Genomic DNA, 10093 nt, shown 5'->3' with positions numbered 1-10093 from the left:
CATGGTGTCCCTTACGGTCATTGGATAACCCTTTCCTTTGTGGTGGGCCCCACAATCCTAAAAAGGAATGCATGCGGAAACCCTAGCCGATTTTTGGCCACCAGAAATCTGACTTCATGAAAGTCAATGGGAGCCACTTTGGTTTGACCTAAATCAACTAGGGCGTAAATTTTGTTCCCTCTAGCAATTATGAGTGCATGTGATAGGGAGATTCATGTGATGAACTCTCTAAAGGCCTTCCGTCATTAGCACGATGATGGGTCCTTCAGTAATGAGGAAATACACCATAAAATTGGGCTATCCATTTGCTATTGGATTTGTTAGAGTGTTTCACCAGAAAATGAGAACTCTCTCACGGTACCTTGGCGTAACCCGAATATGATAGGTGAGCACTCATTGGATAGAAAGGTTTACCCTAAATTGGCTATGAACCTTGTCTGATAGAGGCCAAGGGAAAAACTCATATGATGAGTGGATGTGATCTTTCACAGAAAGGTGGTGGGGTTATGTAGTTGAAACAGTTGGATCCATGCACCCTATGTGATTTCTCACATTTCCAAAGACATTTTACCGTCTTCATCACTGAGATGGGAGGGAAATCTCAGAGAAGAACAAATGGAAATGGAACATAGATTAAAAGCCATATCTTTGTAGGTAATATGAATCAAACTAAGGTTGTGGGCTGACGTTTTGTTGTTTTACCAGAAAGTGGCAAACTTTCAATTTGCAAAGCTTCTCGATGAAAATAAGCTTAAGGGCCCAAACAATGCTGACTGGTACAACAACCTTATGTTGGTCCTGAATTCAAAAAAATTAGATAAAGTGGCAAGCAACGAAATGTCTGGGAGATAGGGCTTTAGAAGCCCGTATGAGGGACCACCAAGAGTGGGAGGAGAAAAACTCCCTAGTCCACTGCGTAGATGACCAAGGGGCAGCAAGACCATTGTCTTCGGATGATGGGTTACATAAACGAGCTAGAGGCCCTTGGCTCTAGGCTAGATCTGGTCACACAGATAGACGCCATTCTTAACTCCTTGCCTCCGTCCTTCAATCCGTTCATTATGAACTACAATATGAACAAGCTGAATGTTAGCGTTCAAGAGCTCAACAATATGTTGCAACGACCCAAAGAACTGATTAGGAAGGATGAGCCGATAGCCATGCTTGTTGAACTTGACAAATCAGGCAAGAAGAGAAGGCCAAAGAGAAAGCCCTAGAATGAAATCTAAGAAGCAAAAGAAAGATAAGGCATCTGATGCCTGTCACTTCTGCAAGTAGGCCGACCATTGGAAGAGGAATTGTCCTACCCACTTGGAATTTAAGAAAGGTAATTTCGAAACTTGTGTCATAGAGACTAATCTGTTAGTTACTTTTGTGTCCTGGTGTGTTGACTCTAGGGTTTCAATTGATGCGTATAATTCACTACAGGGGTTCAAAGTATGCAGAAGGCTGAGTGAAGGGGAAGTGGCACTTTACTTGGGGACTTCTGCAAGTGTTGCAGCTACGATGATAGGAACCGTAGAATTATTCTTTAGAGAATGAATTCTTGTACTTAAGGATTGTCTTTATGTACAGAACTTAAGAAGAAATTTAATTTCTGTTTTCAAACTGTGTGCTAATGGATATATTGTTTATTTTAATAATATGATTACTATTAAAAGGAACAATAAATTCATCGCCTGCGGGGAATTGGAGAACGGTCTCTACGTCGGTCGAAATCCCCAAGAAAAAGACTCGTGATATAGTTAGTCTCACGTGCCTGTGGCATTACCGATTTGGCCATATCGGTATTGACCGAATCACAAGGCTAGTAAAGAATGGTTCTTTGGATTTTCTAACCATAGAAAATCTTTCCACTTGTGAGCCTTGCCTCTGAGGTAAGATGACAAAACGGCCATTTAACGGTAAGCCTGAAAGATGTACAAGCATGCTTGACCTTGTACGTACTGATGTATGTGGTCCCCTGAGTGTTAGGACTCGTAACCAATACGTGTATTTCATCACCTTCACCGATAATTACTCACGATATGGTTACATGTACTTAATGAAACAGAAGTCTAAATTCTTTGAAAAGTTCAAGGAGTTCAGACAAGAAGTCGAGAAACAGTTAGGGAGAGAAATTAAAGCCCTTCGATCAGATCGAAGTGGCGAGTATCTCTTTGACGAATTCAGGGACTACTTGAAGGGCAACGAGATAATATCATAGTTAGGTCCTCCTACTATGATGTGGTTCATTGAGAAACTAGTAAGTGCACTAGCCGTTCAAGTAGTAAAGTAGTGAATATATCATTCCCACGAGGATTTGGGAAACAACTACCAATACTAAATTAGTCAATTCTTATCTGATTAACAACAAAGTATAATTTTATTCAAAAACTAAAATCTTAAGCTAAAATCTACCTAAAACATTGGCCTTCAATTCAAGTTAAAAGAGTAGGCAATAAAACCCTAATTTCAAGATTCAGAAATCAATCAACTTGATTCATTCGAATAGGCCATGATTAAGCCTTGGTTTGGTGAAACCCCAAGGTCATGAACAACCTTTTTCAAGTGCATGTTTATCATATGCATGAATGATGATTCCTATATCTCTATCAAGGATTTAATCATTCATGTGTGCATTTCTTCAAACACATCTAAAGCATCAATTCAAATCTGAATTGATCACCAGCTGAATTGTGCAAGTTATCTCTAACCTTGCATGCAATTCAGTTCTTGAGTAGTAGATTTAAATTCCTAGAGTCTTTCTCAAGCACTCTAAGAATTCCAAGCATTAGATCAAATTGGCCAACTTGAAAATTGAATATCTGAATTCTCTTTCAAGCAATTCAGATCTTACAAATCTCAGATCTGAGATTTTAGATTTGAGTTTTGAAAGATAAATTGGCTAATCTGATCTAGAATCACCCTTTATTCAAGAAGCATCAAGAACAAATCAGATTCATTCGGCTGAGAAACAAATTGATTACTTAATCTGAAATTTTATAGCCTTAATTTCAACAAGAAAAAAAGGAAGAGGGAGAGAGAAAAATTTACATCAAAAGAAGCTGAATTCAAACCAAAGAAAGTTGAAACTAAAAGGAATTATTACATAAGAACTCTGAATCAAAATTCCCCAAATTCAAACTCACCTTCTTCTCTTCTTGCTTGCTTGAACTCCTTCAGCCCTTCTCCTTCTCCTTCTTGTGCCTAGGTCTTCTTCTCTCTTTTTCTCTTCAAGGTGTTCGAACCCCAAGGGATGGTAGAGCCTTGAACACAAGCAAATGAACACTTCTCCCCCCTCTAGAGGCCTCCTTATATAGATTTTAGAATGGGGTGTGGAGTGCTCTCTCAAGAACCTTCTAAGGGTTGTCGCCCCTAGCTCCTTTGGGCTGTAATTAAGCTCATTCTTAGCACATGTTAGCTATACTCTAAGCTGTTCATTGGACTGAGAATGGACCTCTTCTTGTTGGGCCGAAATTTTCTCCTTGCTAGGCTTATTTCCTTAGGTTTTTCCAAGGAATTAACTTGCACTACTTGGGCCATGTTTGATCATTATGTGCTGAGAGGTTAAGTGTAAGGCTATTTAGGGTTGCACCTGATGGCCTAATCTTGCATATGCCCATTGTCCATGAGTTTTTATAAGATGGCTTGGCCCAGGGATCACTTAGTGTAAGTGTTGGGCCCATATAGTTCATGTGATGGACTCAAGGGGTTCACTGGGCTCTCTAGTGAATTCGGATAGGCCTTATAACAAAGGCTGGGCCGAACCCATGTGGCTAATGTGTAGATCAATGCTTGGTCCCATGCCATTAAAGAAACCCAACTGGGCAGCAGTTTGGAAACTTATTGAGCACTCATTACTTATTGGGCCTAAAGCCCATTTCGGCCTAGGCTAATATGATCACCCACTTAAGGGGGCGTATCTGGGATTAGGGTTAACTAAAGGATTAGGGTTCTAACCCTATCCACTCTTGGAGACCACATTCAAATGTGATTTGAATCTAGTAACCTCCTTATAAGATCAGGAGTGGGCTGACCTAATTTGCAGATAGGATTAAGATTACCCCCTATCTAAATACTGATTTGGATTGGGATAAGTCCTAATAGGATTAGGAGATTTCTTAAGAAAGGAGGAAACCCTAATCTTGAATTACAAGAATTGGACCTAGGGTTTTGCAGTAACAACTTCTGCAATCTGAGATAGGATCTCTTCTTCCTAAGCTGAAATATGCTTCCATGCCACTTTTTAGCCTTAGGAACTCCTCCAGCCACTGCCACCATACTGCTTAGTTCGAACTCCTCTGAAGGGAAGATCAAGAAACTGGTTCTTGAGATCAGTCTTTGCTAAAAGACTGATTTGGTTCAGTGCTCTAAGCCTCCAATGGATTATTGCGAATAGTTCGGTACGTAGGACGTACACTGCTGGTTCTGCCCCACCATCGTTGTGTCATCTTCAGCAGGAGCAGATCTTGGATCTTTCTTTGGGTGTGAACACCAATGTTGGGAGATTTTGATTCTCCGTATCAGGTATAACCCTTTCCTTGATCTTTGGTTAAGATCTGGTCTAGTTTGGTTCGAGTAGATCCTTGAATATTTGATTCTAAAATAAGGGAATGCGATTCCCAATTGATTGAAGGGAGAAAAATTTTTGAAATCCGCCCACCTATTCCGTTGTTTTCTTGGCGTCCATACGATGGATTTCTCCTTCCTTTCAGTGGTATCAGAGCCATAGATTCGAATCTTGAACTAAGAAATCAGATCTGAACCTGCACAATTCGGTAGAAGTTGTTCTATCCGGGTATTGCGCAGATTGCAGTTTTATTACAAGAAATTGTTTCTTGTATGGGCGATTGATCTGAAATTAATTTTTGTTAAATCTAAAATTTAATTTAGAATTGTTCTTATTTTATTTCTGATTTAATGGATTGTTCGTACAAGGAGTTCGAAGATCAAATTTGGTGCAAAATGTCTGCACACATGTTATTTGTAGTTTCTATTCATTCTAGTCTGTATAATAATTTCTTTTTCTAGATTGAATGTATAGGATTCAATCAAGAATGTAATTAATTAATAGAAATAAGATTTCTATTTTTTCTTATTTTCTTGATTGAGAAGACGACGACGCTGGAGGTTTGCAGATGAAAAGTTCGCTATCTGCGTTTTTGCAGTTTGGGAATTTGCAACCCTAATTATTGACCTCTGTTTTGCAGGTTGTACGAACAGTCCAAATCTGTTTCTGATTGTCAAAAATTTGGAATTTTATTTTTAGATCTTTCATTGAATTGTTTCTTGAATTAAAAATTGTTTTTGGACCGTTTCGGATCGGATTGGAACAAAACTGTTTGGACCGAATCTAGGGTTTGAAAGGGGCTGTATTCAGTCTTGTTATATCCCACTTCCAAGTCTGAAATCAATTTTTAATTGGAAGAACCAATTCGGCCCAACCTGTAAAGCCCTGTTTTAAGGGGTTAAAACTACAAAAGCCTAGTTTTACATAAAAGCTATATGGGCCGAACTGATAACTGCGACTAAGCCCATATACCTAGATGATATTAATGGTTAATATTATGGACTTTAAACAGGCTGATTAATGGGCTTTATAGTAGTTAATTGATTGGATCAATTCTTCCATTTCATGTGATATGTGGATGTTTGATGTGGTGCGACCATGGGTCATAAACACTTGACCCGTGATGATACGTTAGTGGCTCTTGCGCACACCATGGCTGAATGCACACCATGGTGTCCCATACGGTCATTGGATAACCCGTTCCTTTCATGATGGGCCCCACAACCCTAAAAAGGGATGCGTGCGGAAACCCTAGCCGAATTGGGCCACCATAAATCTGACTTTATGAAAGTCAGTGGGAGCCACTTTTGTTTGACCTAAATTAATTAAAGGGTAATTTTGTTCCCTCCAGCAAATATGAGTGCATGTGATAGGGAGATCCATATGGTGGACTCTCTAAAGGTCTTCCATCATTAGCACGATGATGGGTCTTCAGTAATGAAGAAACACACCATAAAAATGGGCTATCCATTTGTTGTTGGGTCTGTTAGAGTGTTTCATAAGATGATAGGGGCGTCATAGACCGATGTGGGAGGGACTTCACCAGAAAATGGGAACTCTCTCACAGTACCTTGGCGTAACCTGAATATGACGGGTTAGCACTCACTGGACAAAAAGGTTTACCTGAAAACGGCTCTGAACTTGTTTGACAGAGGCCAAAAGGAAACTCATGCGATGAGTGAATATGATCCGTCATAGAAAGGTGGTGGGGTTATGTAGCTGAAACAGTTGGCTCCACGCACCCTATGTGATTTCCCACATTTTCAGAGACATCTTCACTATCTCCATCATTGAGATAGGAGGAAAATTTCATAGATGAACAAATGGAAATGGAGCATAGATTAAAAGCCATATCTATGTAGGTAACTTGAATCAAACTAAGGTTGTAGACTGATGTTTTGTTGTTTTATCAAAAAATGGCAAACGGGCAATTTGCTAAGCTACTTAACGATAACAAGCTTAAGGACCCAAACTATGCCGATTGGTACAGAAACCTTATGTTGGTCTTAACTTCCGAGAAGTTGGATAATATAGTTAAAAATTCTACACCGTGAAAGAATGGTAGGATCCATCTAATGGACGCCATGAAGGGTGCAGAATGGGTGGGCGAATTTCAAAAATTTCCTACATTCTCCCAACTAGGAATCATATTCCCTAAATTTAGAATACAATATTTAAGGATTCTACTTGAACCATAATTGAACCAGATCTGAACTAAAAGAAAAATGGAGGATTATACCTGATCCGGAGAAATAGTATCTCCCAAAGTTGGTGTTCACGCCCAAAGAAGACACCAAGATCCATTCCTGCTGAAGATGACACAACTATGGATGAAACGGAACCAGCAGAGTGCGTCCTACACACTAGATCCTTCGCAAGAACCCACTGGAAACTCTGGACACCGAATCCTTTTCAGTCTTTTCTACAAGACTAATGTCAAGAACTGATTTCTTGACTTCTTTCTTCTACAAAGATCGAATCTTGCAAGAGGAGATGGCGGCGACTGGAGGAGAATTCCTGGGATGAAGATGGCTAAACAACTTTTCTTCTCTCTGGAGTTTTGTGAGATCTAATCTCTGTACGCAAAAAGCTTTCTTCCTTACTGTAAAAACCCTTGGTTCGAAATCTGATATTTTCGAATTGGTTTTCTCCTCCTTTCTTCTTGATTAAGAAAACCTCCTAATTAGGAGTTATCCCAATACAAATCAATATTTTGATAGGGGATTATCTTAATCCTATCTGCAGATTAAGTTAGTTTGCTCTCGATCTTATCAGGATGTTACCAGATTCAAATCTGATTTGAATTTGGTCTCCCAAGGTGGATAAGGTCAAAAGCCTAGTCCTTTTACTAACATTAATCTCAGATTCGCCCCATAGATGGGTGATCATATCAGCCCAGCTCGTAATGGGCTTTTGGCCCATTAAGTGTTCAGTGTTTAACTAGTTTCCAATCTGCTGCCCAGTTGGGCTTCTTTGTATGGTGTGGGACCTAAGCATTGATCTACACACCAGCCACATGGGTTCGGCCCAGCCTTTATTACAAGGCCCAGCCGAATTCACTAAAAAGCTCAGTGACCCCTTGAGCCCATCACATGGACCCTATGGACCCAACACTTACATTAAATGGTCATTGGGCCAAGCCATTTTATAAAAACCCAAGGACTGTGGGCAGGTGCAAGATTAGCCCATCAGGTATTATCCTAAATGGTCTTACACTTAACCTCTCAACTGAATTCATCTGAGTGGGTGATCATAGTGAAAGGATCAGCCCCTTTGTCGGACAAAGGTAGTGATCAGGGATGTACTCTCACTAATGGAAACCAAGACTGCCGGCGACTGATTTCAATCATTGAGATTTGTTTTGCAAAATATATTTTATATGAGATATAAAAGTATATATATATTATGGTTTCTAAAATGTTTGCAAGAAGGTTTTAATTCCTGGGATCCATATAAGCAGAGAGTGCAACACTGTTCCTTGTAGCAAAGGGAGAGGTCCTCTCTTGTCGGGCAGTGTATGATGATTATGGGCTGAGAGGTTAAGTGTAAGACCATTGAGCATAATACCTGATGGGCTAATCTTGCATCTGCCCACAGTCCTTGGGTTTTACAATGTGGCTTGGCCCAGGGACCAGTTAGGGTAAGTGTTAGGCCCATAGAGACCATGAGATGGTTTTCAGGGGGTGCACTGTCCATAACAGTGTATTCGGCCAGGCCTTGTAACAAAGGCTGGGCAGAACCCATGTGGCTAATGTGTAGATCAATGTTTGGGTCCCACGCCATATAAGGAAGCCCAACTAGGCAGCAATTTGGAAGGCTAAGTGAATACATAACCTTAAATTGGGCCTAGACTCTATCCACTTAGAGAGTCCAAGATCTAAATGAGATTTAAATCTGGAAACCTCCTAATTAGATTAGGAGATGGCTGATTTAATCTACAGATAAGATAGGGGTCTTCCCTTATCACTTAAAGGGACTTCTAATACAAACTTGATTTGGATCAGCAACTCCTAATGGGATTAGGAGCTAATCCCTTTAAATCTATAAAAGGAGGAGGGGCCGGCAGCCTTTAGATATGCAAGCAACACACTCTTGTCTTCAGAGCTGAGATCACAAGAAGAGAGAATTCTACACCTTGCAAATACTCTCTTACCGCCTCCTTCCTACAGCCGCCGCCTACAACAGTTCGATCTCTAGTTCTTGGGAGAAATCAAGATTTGCTCTTGATACCAATCTTTTGGAGAAAAGATTGGTTAGAGTTGTATTCACAAACCATCCAGTTGAATCTTGCGAAGGGTCAAGTTCTTTTGGAAGAACACTGTTGATTCTGCTCCACCCTGCACTGTGCCATCTTCAGTGGGAGCAGATTTTGGATCCTTCCTTGGGCGTGAACACCTCCATTGGGAGATACTACTTCTCTGTATCAGGTATTATCCCTCCCTACTTCTTTTGGTTCAGATCTGATTCAGTTTATGGTTCAAGAATGATCATTGAAAATATGATTTTCTAAATAGGGAATTCGATTCCCAGTTGAAGAGAGAGAAAAAATTTTGAAATTTGCCCCCTTATTCCGCAATCTTTGGGCGTCCATGTGATGGATGTCCTATCCCTTCATTGACCCCCGCTAAGGATATCACTGATTGACATATCAAAGACAACCCGATCCGACACCTAGTGAAGTGTCATAATCGAGTCTAGGGGTCAGGTGTAACTTTCCAATTTTTCCCATCTGTCTCCAAGGTCCAAGACAATATTAGAAATCTGGTTCGGTTCAAGGATTCAATTAATCTCATACTACATGTGCCTTGGGTCTTACCCTGGTGGCCGAGACAAGCCATCCTAACACTTAGTGGCACACCAGTGTCAGCCTTGGCAGGATAAATCTCCCCAGATTTATCCAATGGCTGTGGACATTTAAAACTAACACAAGTCTCTATAAGTATCTAGTTTTAGGGTCTTACAGAGAAATATATCAAACAACATGAATCAAACATGCACTTTATTTATTTACACTAAATGTCAAAAGTACATCAAATTGGATTGAAGCTAAGGGCATACAAAACTGTGTAACAGTTCCCACTTGCACTTAGGTCCAATCCGGTACAAGCTGGAGTCCCATACTTTCCACGTGTTTCTCAAACACCTTCTATGTCGGTGGCTTAGTCAATGGGTCTGCCACATTATCCGCTGATGCTACCTTCTGAATTAGGATGTCCCCTAACACTTAGTGGCACACCAGTGTCAGCCTTGGCAGGATAAATTTCCCCAGACTTATCCAATGGCTGTGAACATTTAAAACTAACACAAGTCTCTATAAGTATCTAGTTTTAGGGTCTTACAGAGAAATATATCAAACAACATGAATCAAACATGCACTTTATTTATTTACACTAAATGTCAAAAGTACATAAGTATCTAGTTTTAGGGTCTTACAGAGAAATATATCAAACAACATGAATCAAACATGCACTTTATTTATTTACACTAAATGTCAAAAGTACATCAAATTGGATTGAAGCTAAGGGCATACAAAACTGTGTA

This window comes from Nelumbo lutea, chromosome 1 (genome assembly GCF_056320005.1).
Source record: "Nelumbo lutea isolate HS-2025 chromosome 1, American lotus-T2T, whole genome shotgun sequence".
NCBI lineage: Eukaryota > Viridiplantae > Streptophyta > Magnoliopsida > Proteales > Nelumbonaceae > Nelumbo > Nelumbo lutea.
This window is presented reverse-complemented; position numbering follows the sequence as displayed.